Below are 15,612 nucleotides of genomic sequence, written 5' to 3'. Positions count from 1 at the left end.
ACTAAAAATGAGAAATTTTTGAAATATACAACTACTGTGTTCTTTTTTGTATCTTCCCCAGAGTTAAAGAGAGGTTTGGGAACAGGTTGGGAGAAAGGTAAATACAATGAAAGGCAAGTACATTCTTTGCTATAATTTATCTGAGATTTAGTCATGCTTCTTGGTATCAGGGAGGAGGGACCAGTGAATGACTTGTAATTAGAATAATTCTAAATTGCAGACAAACTACAGTGAAATATTGTATCAACATGAATTAGTCATTAACTCGTTCTATTATTGATGTTTTCTCATCACTACACAAAATGGCAGAATCCTGGCTTAACTTATGACATCTTTTATCTTTATCATCTTTATATATTGAATTTTTTTCTAGGTGAGTCATGAAGGCTAAATGTGTGTGTGTAATATAACTATTTCAATCATATTACTCATTTTTCAGAAATCTAAGTGTCTAACTGAAATTTATACTTGTGTCAACTAAGGATGGTGCCTGGTTCAGGAAATTCCTTGTGATTAGATATGACTGTATTACAACTATATACCTTTTGCCACAACTGATTAACTATGGATTTCCCCAACATGAAGTCTTTTCAACAGGAAAAGGCAAATATTATGGTAAATGTAATAATCAGAAATTCTTAGTTAAAATATGTGAATTATATCATAAATGTGGACATTTCTTTTTTGTTTTTTGTTTTTTTTTTTTTGAGACAGAGTCTCGCTCTGTCGCCCAGGCTGGAGTGCAGTGGCCGGATCTCAGCTCACTGCAAGCTCCGCCTCCCGGGTTTACGCCATTCTCCTGCCTCAGTCTCCCGAGTAGCTGGGACTACAGGCGCCCGCCACCTCGTCCGGCTAGTTTTTTTTGTATTTTTAGTAGAGAAGGGGTTTCACCGTGTTAGCCAGGATGGTCTCGATCTCCTGACCTCGTGATCCGCCCGTCTCGGCCTCCCAAAGTGCTGGGACTACAGGCTTGAGCCACGCGCCCAGCCATGTGGACATTTCAAAATAGTCATTTATAAGTATTTCAAAAGAGGAAAATTTAAACATCCATAATGCTAGAGTCTAAAGTAAAGTTAGCAAACATATTGAGAGACTTTAAATGTATTCTTAATGATACTCCATTTCCCTGAGACATTCTTAATATTTGTTCACCTTCTCTTGTATCTAAAAAAATACCAAATTTATCAGCGTCTTTCACATTATCCCCCCCAAACCTACCCATTTACATTAATATTTCATCAGTTATATTACCTTTCTAGGCATGCTACGCTCTGATGTTATTTGGCCAAATGCATGTAGCTGCTATTGAAGAATAAATTACACCAGAGAAAGTTAATTAGGCAAGATGACCTTATTCAAGGTCATTGAATTATTATTGAAACAGTGGATAGAGGCAGAACTCAGTCTGAATTAAACTCTGCTTAAACAAAGGGCTGAGACCATTAACCAACCTCTCTTAACCCCTCCCTTCCCATGGAAGAAATAAGTTCTAGTGTTGAATAGCACAGCAGTGTTACTATAGTTAACAATAATTTATTGTGTATTTCGAACTAGAAGAAAAGATTTGAAATGTTCCCAACACACAGAAAGATGCATATTTGAGGTGATAGATATCCTAAAAATTCTGATTTATCACACTTTGTATGAATGTATCAAAATATCACATGAACTCCATAAATACATACAATTATTATGTATCAGTAACCAAAGAAACAAAAACAAAGGGCTAGGAGTTTTGAAAAGCTGAGGTTGGAGGGTGAGTTATAGACCATTTGTGGTGTTTGCTTACTGCCTTTACCCAAAAGAAGAGTAAACTTTCCCTTTTTGGCAGAGGTAGTTTTGGAGGCAGTTCCCTGCAGAAGTTAGGCCCCGATTTTCCCACAGAAACTAGAAGATAGGGGCACTGTCTTCCTTAACATTACATGTCAAAGGAATGTTTCCCAGGTCTTTGAGAAAGACATTTTTGGGTTGTAAACTAGCAGGAAGCTTTTAAAATGATTTACACCTCAAAGGAATAGAGGAACGAATTTACAATGACAAGATTTCTAATGTAAATGCTCCTTAAAAAAAAAAAAAAAAAAAAAAAAAAAAAAACAGGGGTCAGGGGCTTAGAGGCAGAAAGAAGCCTGTTTAAAGTTAGATCCAACTGAGAAACACTAAGTCCTTCTTGATCACTGTCATTTGGCTTATAATTAAAACTCAGTCTCCAGTGATAGTAATTAGAGCTGCAGATATGATTCTGGGGAAATAAATAGCTGCAGTATGTTCAAATCACTACTCCTGTTTTTTGTTTTTTTTTTCTCTTACACAAAATGAGGATGCTGGACAAAATTATCTCTCAAGTTAATTCCAATTTAACTTCTACAGTCCTATTTTTCAAATATTCTTATTTGTTTATATTCTTTTATATAAAAAAGAAAGAGAAAGGTGGTGAAGGAATGAATATCATTGATTGCCTTGTTTGATAAAAGCATAGCTGAAAATAAAAATATATAAAAAAATAATAACAGCATATGATCAAGCATTCAAATCTTTAACAAGAAGAGAAGCTAGGTGTCGATAATGCTAGATCCCAAAACAACTTTGTTTTCATGTAAAGTTCATGTCTATTATGTTGACATAACTTGCTTGTATTGTTAATGACGATCTTTTTTCATGAGAAGTGGTGATTGCTGATCTTACCTTTTCACCCTTTCCACCAGATTCTCAAGTCTCACCTAGGATAAATGTAAAAATTTATGCTAAATATTTTTTGACTAATCATTAGACTTACATGTTTCCAAATTAGACTATCATTAGCCAAATGCCCTTTTTAAGGGTTTGCACTCTTTCTATTCACATCCTGCTGCTATAGTACCCAGGTACGTCATCCACAATTTTCTCCCAATTTTTATAGGTATTTCATTTAGGTATGCCAAGTTTATTGCATATTTGAATCAGCCTTTGGAAGATCTATAGTTTAAAATTAAGCAATACAAGCTAAGCATTTCCTTTGGTTTCTGACAGATAACAATATGAACAGACAATGCATTGTTTTCAGGGTTTTATTCTTGCTTTAAACAAATTTCATTAGACTCATATCTTGTTTCTTTTCTTAACATTTTAAACTTTGGTTTCTAGCAGGGCAAAGAATAATGGAAATAGCTGAGAAATTAAAGGTCTATATTCTGATTCAAATGCCAATTCAATTCTAAGAACTCAGAAAGATGCAGCTGCTTTGAGAGATAAGGAATTAAAGGATACCTTATGGTATCTATTAAAACTATAATTTAAAATATATAAGTACAAAATCCTGCAACATCAAAAACTCTCTATTATAAAAAAAACTTAAGGTAGTAAACGCAGTATTTTAAAAACTCATAATGTGAACAATATGAATATAAAGTTGACAGTTTTTGCAGTGCATTTTAGTCTATAAATCTCAAGTAGTTTATTCCAAGTCATACTCTACTGTGTATTACAATACTTTTTAAATAATTTTTCACCAGCAATATTTTAAAAAGCAAACAGAAAGTATGAGTAAAAAGTTCCTTCTCTAAATTTAATAAAACTAGAGTTGTGGTATTAATTAAGAATGGATGTCCACATCCCAATTTGTTGTTTTCCTCTGTAACTTCTCAGTCTCATTTACGAAAACTTTAAAAACTTACAGTTTATAAATCAGTGGTGCCTATTATAGTAATGCTTCATACATTAATGACACATTTAATAACTTTAATACACTAATAACTGATAATAATTCATAGAATTGTGGTATGAATCCAGGCACTTTAAAGGCCTTTGTCCTGGCCTCCATAGAGGACCTTGCATATTTGCAAACATCTAAAAGAAATTAAGTAAAGAATGTACGAAAATATTTGTTTCTTCAGATTAGGTACCCAGAACTAGAACAACACTACTCAGAATCCTAAAACATCTTCTTCGGTTGACTAATACTCTCGTTTCCAGAGTACTTCTCTCTATACTTACTTCATATCCTTGGAAAACAGGATGACTAGATTTCATTGCTGGGATAGTTTGTGGATTTAACCTATGCTGACATTGAAACAGACAATTGGTAGGAGTGTAGGGAAAGAGAGTTCAATTAGTGGAACTGAGGAGACAAATTAACTTGTCAAATACTTTTCAACATGAATGCAATAGATTTGTGCAAAACAAAATGTGTTTTCTCAGTAGTAGATACAATCTTCTTGTTTGTTTCTGTTCATGGACCAGTAAGTAGTTCTGGATGTAATCAAGAATTTGCATTGCACTTGTAGGATTTGCACATGGTGACTGAGAAATATTTCGTATCAATTAACTTGAATTACCCTTATGTTTGTGTATCTGGGAGGCCTAGATAGAAGGTGTGGGAAGAGTAGTAATAATTTTCTACATTGACAAGTAATTGTATACTGAATAATATTTTTATGTAGTTTACTAACATGTATTTAATTCTCCCAAATGAATTTAAATATCCGGATTTATTTAAATAAATTCAATCTAAATATTAACTTTTAAAATTTTTATTATTTTTATTTTTAATATTAATATAAATTTCAGTAAGCTATGAGTGTTTTAGATTACAATAAAATAGTTTTTGAAATATATATGAATAATTTTATTTTTCCAATGTGTCTCATTGCATTCAATTTGTTTCTCAAGAAACATATACTCACATTTTAAATACAATTAAAATTTTTTGTTGCAATAATCATTTTGATAATTGAGAATAAATAAAAATCAAGGTCATTGTAGAAAGAAAAAAACAAAAAAACACAGTTTAGGACAGAAAAATAAAGTAACGAAAGAAATGTTGTTATTATAAAAGTATTTAAACAAAAGCCAAAATTGACAAATGGGATCTAATAAAACTAAAGAGCTTCTGCACAGCAAAATAAACTACCATCAGAGTGAACGGGCAACCTACAAAATGGGAGAAAATTTTTGCAATCTACTCATCTGACAAAGTGCTAATATCCAGAATTTATAAAGAACTCAATCAAATTTACAAGAAAAAAACAAACAACCCCATCAAAAAATGGGCAAAGGATATGAACAGACACTTCTCAAAAGAAGACATTCATATAGTCAACAGACACATGAAAAAATGGTCATCATCACTCGCCATCAGAGAAATGCAAATCAAAACCACGACGAGATACCATCTCACACCACTTAGAATGGCAATCATTAAAAAATCAGGAAACAACAGGTGCTGGAGAGGATGTAGAGAAACAGGAACACTTTTGTGTTTACACTGTTGATGGGACCACAAACTAGTTCAACCATTGTGGAAAACAGTGTGGTGATTCCTCAAGGATCTAGAACTAGAAATACCATTTGACCTAGCCATCCCATTACTGGGGATATACCCAAAGGATTATAAGTCATGCTGCTATAAAGACACATGCACACGTATGTTTATTGCAGCACTATTCACAATAGCAAAGACTTGGAATCAACCCAAATGTCCATCAGTGACAGACTGGATTAAGAAAATGTGGCACATATACACCATGGAATACTATGCAGTCATAAAAAAGGATGAGTTCGTGTCCTTTGTAGGGACATGGATGCAGCTGGAAACCATCATTCTCAGCAAACTATCGCAAGAACAGAAAACCAAATACCTCATGTTCTCACTCATAGGTGGGAATTGAACAGTGAGGTCACTGGGACACAGGAAGGGGAACATCACACACCGGGGCCTATTGTGGGGAGTGGGGAGGCAGGAGGGATAGCATTAGGAGATATACCTAATGTAAATGACGAGTTAATGGGTGCAGCACACCAACATGGCACATATATACATATGTAACAAACCTGCATGTTGTGCACATGTACCCTAGAACTTAAAGTATAGTTAAAAAATAAATAAATAAATAAAAAAAAAAAGGATTTAAGCCAGGATAAAGACATAATATATTTTATTTCACAGTTTTTTTAAACTCAATTTATAGCTTCTAAATATTGAGACATACGGTAAAGCGGGCCCTGGTGATATTCTTGTCCTAGACACTACAAATTTTAATGATGACACCGAATACCTTTGTATTTACATAAGTCAAATTGCTTTATCTGAAAACTATATGTTCTGTACTGGACTTTCCTTCATCTTTTTAAATGTTGCTTTTATGAGTATGATCAAGTCAAGTGAGTCTATCAACGAAGAGAGAGTGATTAACCATGACAAATGATACCCAACGGCCAAATAAAATGATCATTAAATTTAGCATTATAGAGGCTATTGTTGGCAATTAATAAGAATATTTTAATGGAGTAGGGGTTAGATGTGGATAGCATGGGTTTAAGAAAGAATGGATAAAAGGACTAAACATTGTGAATTCGATTGAGTTTTACTTCAAAGGGGAGAAAATAAATAGAATATTAGCCTGTTGAAATAATTAGAATAAAGATGAGACAAAAAAGTAATAGCACGGCTGCATACAGATGAAAATGATTCATTAGAGCAGGAGAGGTGGAGGCTATGGAAGAGATGGGATAGGATTATTATTGCCCAGTTCTAGTCACAAGTGGAAGGAGGATTTAATTTTTATAGGAGCACAGAGAGTCATTTATGGAAACAAATAGGAAAGGTTAGTATGTAGATATGAAAGCTGGTATGTGGGTTATGCCTATTCCCCTATTATGATTACTTCAGTGCAGTTGTAAGCAATATTTTGATCTCAGAGCAAAAATAACAATTCCACCTATTTTCTAGGGTTGTTGAGATGATTAAATGAGTTTGTACATGTAAGTAACTTAGAATGCTACATGGCATCTTGGTATCATCAAACGTGTTAGCTGCTGTCATAGACATTAATTTCTTCCTATAAATATGTCTGCTGTTAATTTCACCAAACTCTTTTGAAAGAGCCCAATTTTTCAAATTATTCTTGAAAACCATGATTAAAAAATTTAAAAATGAGAAGTACTGTAAATGTATATCTAATATATTTATATATAAATATAAATTATATAAATTAATAGTATTATATTATGAATTATATATTCAAAAGATATATTTATAAATATATAAATTATATAAAATATACATCATTTTGATATAATCAATACTTTTTTTCCTCTTAGTATATCTCCTATTCCTTCAACATCTGACCATTGCTATTTGCTTTGTTTTCCAGGCCTCTTATCAATTCCTTTTCCTGTAACAGGTTTTGTCTTCATTGCACTCCTATTTCTTCCTAAGTGTTGATGTCAGTATATGGCCTAAGTAAAAGCATGTAACAAGTTTAAAATATCAAATAGAGTCATCTTGTAATTAAAACCTACATATTCTGGTGCTCAAACACACAGCTGGTTGCTTGAGACTTTTTAAGGTTAATGGAAATGTGAAACAATAATGATGTTCTCCCGTGGCTTTTATTCATTTGTCACACTGAAAAAAACTTTATTCATTTAAATCTTCCTTCTATTAATACAAATGGCAATTGTGCTACACTAAATTAACGAGAATTGTATAAACAGAATATTTTTCGTTATGGGGATGAAGTAACTAGTGTTTTACTAAGCACTAACTTTTCTACCTGTCCTCTTATAGGTGTTTTTGATTGCAGTAACCATGACCACAAAGCAGTCTAGCAGGACTGCATAGGTTGGAAAGCCCTTGCAGGTGTGTAATCAACATTTTGCTTGCATGTTTCACTAACTCAGTAGGAACACTATCAAGTGGGTGGATTTGTCCTTAATCATGACTAGTGCAGAGATGCTGACTCTCTAAATTTAATTTATGTATTTTTGGACATTTAATTTTAAGTAAAATAAGAAGTGAAGATCCTCCAAAAATTTTACCTTCTGTTATTTTACATATGAAGTCGCTGCACCTTTTTATGAGATGGGGTTTAGAGGCAAGCCTCCTAGATGTTTTAATAATTATCTCCTAACTCTAGTCTGCAAATAATTATTTGACAGAATAAAAAATACATTTTCCCTTACATGAGTTAAAGAGTTTAGAATAACTTTACTTTTATAATTGTATGCATACATTCATTAACATATACTTCTGGCAATTAGTTAACATATGCCTTCTACTTTCTGGATGATATAAAATACCTTGGGTTTTTGATTCATTTGATATGATCAAAAATTCAGTTTTATTAAAATTCTTATCATATGGTTCTACTTATCTTTTTATGCTACCTTCAACTTTAACTCTGCTGATTCAACTTCTTTGACACAAGAGACCATTTAAAATCTACCACTTGCCTGAACTTGTGACTTCCCTTTGGAGTCAAGAGGTGTCCAGGCTAAATGAAAGTCTGAATATGCTACTGGCTACTGGCCTGAATCATTCTTATTTTTCTGCTTAGGTCATTGTTACTTAAGCATAGAGAAGCAGAAAGACCAGCTTTCTTCAGATTTCATTCCCTGCATGTTTTCTTTAAACAAAATGAAAGTTTTAGGAAAAGAAGGTAATTATACTGCTGATAAAGTTCCTGTAGGACTTTACTCATCAATCAAAGATAAATAATCATGTCTCTATTGTTTATTCCTTTTGTAAGTATATGTCTCTAATTATTTTGCTTCATGTGGAGTCAACACTATTGATTCTTGCTTCTTTGTCTGGATTTAATGTGCTGTAACTGCTCTTCGACCTAGCATCAATAATTATCTTGCTCTTGTATTAATTTGAAAACATTTTGTTCCAAGGGAAAATTTCTACTAAACCAGTTTATAATTGAATTGCCATACAATTAATTATCTAAATGCAATGAGAAATTTCCAATTGTCTAGGAAGAAAACTTTTGATTAAACGTATGATTAAATTTGAAATATATTTTAAAAGTCATGGGTACAATGACATTACATATTAACCTTCTGATGAAAAGATTTTTGAAGTGAATAATAGTTGTTCAATAATTTTGTTTTTTCTTAAATATTTCTTTCCCTTATTGCGTGCATTAAATTATTCATGTTAATCCCTGTTTCTGGATGATCTCAGATTTAGGAGATTCATAGGAGAGAAACATTTGCATCAGTAGGGACACCACAAAGATTATCTAGACTGAGTGATTAGGTGGACAAAAGAACTGAGGCTCAGAGAGGATGAGAAACTTACCTGAGGTCACACTTTAAGCATTTAGGGGAACACTGGGTCTAAAAATCCAAGATTCCTACTTTGGGGCCTTCTATATTTCCTTCTGTGTCACTGTGCTTTCCTTAAAGTGGAAAAGAAATAAAACAGTAGAATGGATTGTGAGAGTAGGAAACTAAAACAAAATTTTAAAAAGGTGTGAAAATATTTTGAAAGCCCTTTTTTAAAAAAAAAACTAGAACATTCTATCATTCAATTATATATTGTATCTCAATTTATAAGAACACGATAAAACATAAATGTATTTAGGTTTATATAATTGTTAATTAAATGACTGAAATCTTTTTATATGTGAAACTTCACTTTATATCAATAAATTTAAACTAAAGGTTACAATAATGTTTTTCAAGGTAACAAGTATGTTAATACATAATTAAATTGCACACACTTAAGACAGAAATGTGAAATAGTAGTAATAAATTATTATTTTGATTTTTGCTGTAATGGAAAGCCAAATTTTTATTTCTAGTCTCATCTTCAAGGAATCTTTTATTACCATACTCTTAGAATTTTAGATGGCTGCTTTAGAGGACATGGAGGACAACAAGTGACAGCACAATTAGACCCTAGGTGAAACACAATCTTTGTTTTTTAATGGAGGTCAGCCAGATTTTTATAATGTGTAAATTCTTCTTGTGTTCATACATAACAATGGCATGCTTAGATAGGTCCTAACGGACAAAAAGTAGCCTTTTTGTCTGTCCATAAAAAGTATCTTTAAACTCAAAATGAATCAATTCTTTCATTACATTAAGGAAATGCGTAAGCTAGCAAAATTCTAGACAAGGCTAATTGTTGTATTTTAAGTGAGTCTTAAACATATGTTTTCCATGCCTATGAACATTGCAAAAATAAATAAAAATTTTAAAAATATAAGATTTTATTTCATCAGCTGTATTACCCCGGAAGTCAGTTACATACCTTGAGGTTCAATTGAAGTGACATGCGTTGAATGCTAAGCTAGTGGATAAAGTCAATCTGATCTGTGAGGTAAGCATTTTACACTGAAAATTAACATTGAATTTAGAACATCAAAAATTGATATTCAAAATCTCCTAAATAATCATGAAGTAAAATGTTTATAATTTTCTATATGACGCCTTATTTAGTAAAACTTGTGCATAGTAAGATTTCAGTGTCAATAAGGAAAGTTACAAAGAACAAAAGAAAAGGCAGTATACAAGGGACCAGACATTCTGCTTTTAAGATAACTGTCGAAATTCTAGTGGCAAATGTGTGTGTGTGTTGGTGGGGAGCGAGCATAAAGTGACTGGTAAGTAGATAATTCTGATGTCCTCCTGCTTGCCTTTAGGATTTAATCTACTCGATTTCTAAAGTATATCTATTATAACTTTAACACATTTAAATGATATGTTTGTTATCGGAGTTAAGATAAATAATACATGTGAAACACATTGCGGACTATGTCGGACTGAATTAGTGTTTATTGGATTTGAACTGGTCAAAGCCTTGTTTGATCTGACTCTCACACAGTATGTCTTTGGTAACTCTAAAAAAACTATTACCTGCCTGTTCTCTGTTGCCAAATCATCCAATGAATAATAGAGATTTTAAATGACACTTACTCAAGCGCCAGGTTTTAAAATCAGCTCACGATATGGTTTGGCTCTGTGTTCCCACTCGAATCTCACACTGTAGCTCCCATAATTCCCACGTGTTGTGGGAGATGATTGAATGATGGGGGTGGGTCTTTCCTGCGCTGCTCTCGTGATAGTGAATGGGTCTCACGAGATCTTATTTATTTATTTATTTATTGACGGAGTTTCACTCTGGTTGCCTAGGCTGGAGTGCAATGGCGCCATCGTGGCTCAGTGTAACCCCCACCTCCGGGGTTCAAGCGATTCTCCTGCTTCAGCCTCCTGAGTAGCTGAGATTACAGCATGCACCACCACGCCTGGCTAATTTTGTATTTTTAGTAGAGACGTGGTTTCTCCATGTTGGTCAGACAGATCTGGAACTCCTGACCTCAGGTAATCCGCTCACCTCAGCCTCCCAGACCACACCGGTCTATGGTTTTTAAAATGGGAGTTCTTCTACACAAGCTCTCTCTCTTCCTCCTGCTATGCATGTAAGATGCGACGTGCTCCTTCTTGCTTTCCACCATGATTGTGAGGCCTCCCCAGCCGTGTGGAACTGTAAGTCCAGTAAAACTCTTTCTTTTGTGAATTGCCCAGTCTGGGATGTGTCGTTATCAGCAGTTTGAAAATGGATGAATACAGCTCATAAATATGTAAATGATAGAATTCCATTGTACTGTATTTTTTCAAAATACTTTATGAACAATTATAATACATTTTCTTACAAGTAATTTGGAAATTACTGTATTAAACTCCCAATGTTTAATTCAAAACATTAAAAATGATTATACAGCCAGTGGGGTGGCCTATGTCTGTAATCCCAGCTACTCTGGAGGATGTGGCAGGAGGATCGCTTAAGCCCAAGAATTTCAGGCTGCAATGAGGTATGATCATGCTACTGCACTCCAGCGTGGGTGACAAGAGTGAGACACTGTCTCTAAAAAATACAGTAAAATGCAATACAGTACAATAGAATTCCCATGTAAATACCATTTACCAAAGACAAAATTGATGTTTAAGAAAAGCCTAGAAAAACTTTATTTGTTAGCATTGAATTAAGTGCATTATGTTGATTCATTTATAAAAAATAATTCTGTAAGACACCTCAAATCTCTGAGAGTTCCTTCATTGCAAAAAGACGGCAGAGATTCTGATATCGCTAATTGAATATATTTTGGAGGGGGTTATACCTGATTATTTGCTTCTATTTCTAAAACAGACTAAATTAATCTTATGCTTTCAGCCGAAAATCCAAATTTGTTAGCATTGCATGGAATGCCTCATGGAACCTGGCCACAAACCACATTTTTAAGTCACATCTCTTCTCTTTCTATTCCCATCTATTTAAAAATTACAAATCTATTTAAAATACCTGTATCATTCCAAATGTTAGTCTTAGTGTATAATTTTATTTATCAAATTCTACTTTTTCATTAAAAAATAATTTTGCAATAATTATAGACTCACAGAAAATTATAAAAATAATAGAGAAAAGTCCCAGCTACCTGTCACTCAGTTTCCCTCGATAATAATATCTTACATAACTCTAGTCTGATATCAAAACAAAGACATTAAAATAAGTATAATCCCATAATTTATTCAGCTTCCATCACATGTATATGTTCTCAAATGTGTGTGTTTTGAGTGTATTTTATACAGTGTTATCTCCTATATATGTATATAATCGCTACCATAATCAAAACACAGAACTATTCTATCACCACAATATCCCTCTTGCTACTCTTCTCCGATTATTTGCCTAGTAAATAGGCAGCTTAATTACTATTGTTTTCTAAACCTTTCCTGAGGCTGCAGGTACTGTGTGTCCTTGTACTCTCAGAGCTCCCTGTATGGGCTGTTTCAAAAACTCTTACTACATTACATTTTAGTTACTCTTAAAATGTACATCTTACTAACTAAACTGACTGCAGACTCTTTGAAGTTGGAAGAGTAAAGTAATGTGTGTTGAATGGGTACCTACTGGGATAATAAAATTTGCCAAAGATGCCTCCAATAATCATATCTTTTTCAAATAACAATTTTCTGAACCTACAATTTTAAAATACTATCTCTGTGCTATAAATGAGTTAATTGACTTTTAATGTACACATGCTTTGGGCCCAATTTTTACAAAAAATTATTATAAGAGCTAGCACAAATAAGAACAAAAAGAAATGATTAAAATATAACTGCTGATGCATGGTCTAGTTTTGCTGCTGAAGATGCCATAAGCATCTTAATTACTACACAGAGAGTCATTTTTTAGTAAAGAGAACTACAAACACTTCAAGTGTCCATGGTGTTCATCAGCTAGTAAACCTGGCAGGTGGGTGGCTATTCCAAAATTCCTAGTAGTTAAGCAAATCTCTAATTAGAAATTTCAAATTCCTAGAGGTGTTTGCATAGCAATCCAACATAAATTTAACTGCAGCACCACTGCCCCAGGATATATTGCCAATATACAGACTACAGATGTATGTTATTAGAGTTTCAAAGAAGATGCACAAAAGAAAATTAAATTCTGTCATCATTATTTTAATTTACATGTGAATATAGATACTCTATTACCTGATGTCAGTATGTTGAATCACTCCCCAACTTCTTGCTCATACTAAAAGGATAAGTTTTTATACTTTACATTTTTTAACTTTTCTCAGTATTTTACAAGTAATATTACAAAACACTAGTTATAAAGGAAAGACCCTACCAGAAATGGGGGAAAAAAAATTGTGGTTTTTGAAATAATGGTTTAAAATGTCGTGTTGTATACTATATACACAATTTTATGACAATTTATAAGTAAATAAATGCAAACATTAAGACAATAATATATATTAAATGCTGAAATTATGTGATGAAAAGCATACTCATTTCTCCCAAGTGGTTCACTCTCTAATTAGAATGAACTACTAGAGATCTTTGCAGAAACAATTACAAAGCATATGTGCAATGCTAATTTGTGTACTTGTACAATGTGCAATGTTGTAAGAAATTTTACTTCCACAAATGTTATAAAAATTCCAATATATTTGTATCATTTTCTAAAAGTTGTTTATTTAAGAAAATAATGAGAAAATTATTTTTATACTTATTCACATATTTACTATTTCTGGTGTCTTTTTTGGGTTGGTCTAATTTTCCTTACGTTGTTATTTTCCTTCTCTAAAGAACATCCTTTAACAATTTTATTTTTCTGTATTGCAAGTCTACTCATGACAAATACTTTCAGCACAAAAAATAAAAATAACAAACGGAACAAAATAATAACGAATGTATAATCAATCTTACCATTTTAACTACTCATAGTAAGACTTTTGTCATGGTGATAAAAAGCACGTTTGAGATCTGCCCTTTTAACAAATATTTTTAAGTGTACAGTAACATTGTTAACTATAAGCAATTTTATAATAATGTGGTACAGTAGATTTGTAGAACTTTTTCATCTTTCGTGACTAAAACTCTATATCCATTGAACAGCAGCTATGCATTTCCTCCTCCATCTCCCAGGCAGTGGCAACTAACATTCGACTTTCTGTGTATCTCTTTAGCTGAATGATTTTAGATACCTCAATAAGTAGAATCCTGCAGAATTTGTTCTTCCACAAGTAGCTTATTTAGTTTAACATAATGTCCTTAAGGGTCTTCAATGATACAGCATATAACAGGATTCCTTGTTTTTTAAGTCAGATAATATTCTATCGTATGTAGATGCCACATTTTCCAAAGCCATTCAGCCATTGATGAATATTTGTGTTGTTTTAACCTTTTGGATATTGTGAATAATGCTGCAATGAATGTGGGAGAGCAAATACTTCTTAATGACACTGGCTTCAATTCTTTTGGATAAATATTCAGAAGTGGGATTGCTGGATCATATGGTAGTTGTATTTTTAACTTTTTGAGGGACCTTTGTACTGTTTTCCACAAAAGCTGCACCATTTTACATTATCCCCAATAGCACATAAGGGTTTTTATTTCTCTATATCCTCGCCAACACTTACTTCATTTTTTAAATAACAGCCATCTGGCCATGCTAATAGATGTGAGATGATACCTCATTGTGGTTTTGATTTGCATTCTCCTGATGAGTTATGTTGGGCATATTTTTCATATACCTACTGGCCATTCATATGTCTTTTTTGGAGAAATGTCTGTTTAAATGTTTTGTCCATATTTAAATCAGGCAATTTGTTTTTTGGCCTTTTTTTCCTATTAAGTTGTAGAAATTCCTTATATGTTTGGGGTATCAAACCCGTATCAAATGGTAGTTCTAAGTTCTTTGAAAAATCTCCTAACGGATTTCCACAGTGGCTGAACTAATTTACATTCTCACCAGCAGTGTATAAGCATTCCCTTTATTCTGCAGCCTCATCAGCATCTGTTGTTTTTTGACATTTTAATAATCGCCATTCTGACTGGTGTGAGATGGTATCTCACTGTGGTTTTGATTTGTATTTCTCTAATGATTAGTGATGTTGAGCATTTTTTCATGTTTTTTGGCCATCTGTATGTCTCCTTTTGAGAAGTGTCTTTTCAAGTCCTTTGGACACTATCTAATTTTTTTTTTTCTTAATGAACTATTCAATTTCCTTATAGATTCTGGATATTAGACCTTTGATGCATAGTTTGTGAATATTTTCGCTCACTTTGTAGGTTGTCTACTTACTCTGTTGATAGTTTCTTTTGCTGTGCAGAAACTCTTTAGTTTAATTAGGTCCCATATTGTCAATTTTTGTTTTCATTACAATTGTTTTGGGGGAGTCAGTCATAAATTATTTGTCAAAGCCAATGTCCAGAATACTATTTCCCAAGTTTTCTTCTAGGATTTTTATAGTTTTAGGTCTTACATTTAAATCTTTAATCTATCCTGAGTTATTTTTTATATATTGTGAATGGTAAGGGTCCGGTTTCATTCTT

Source organism: Piliocolobus tephrosceles, chromosome 11 (assembly GCF_002776525.5).
Source record: "Piliocolobus tephrosceles isolate RC106 chromosome 11, ASM277652v3, whole genome shotgun sequence".
In the NCBI taxonomy this organism is placed as follows: domain Eukaryota; kingdom Metazoa; phylum Chordata; class Mammalia; order Primates; family Cercopithecidae; genus Piliocolobus; species Piliocolobus tephrosceles.
The sequence above is the reverse complement of the archived record's forward strand: the minus strand, read 5'-3'. Positions refer to the sequence as shown.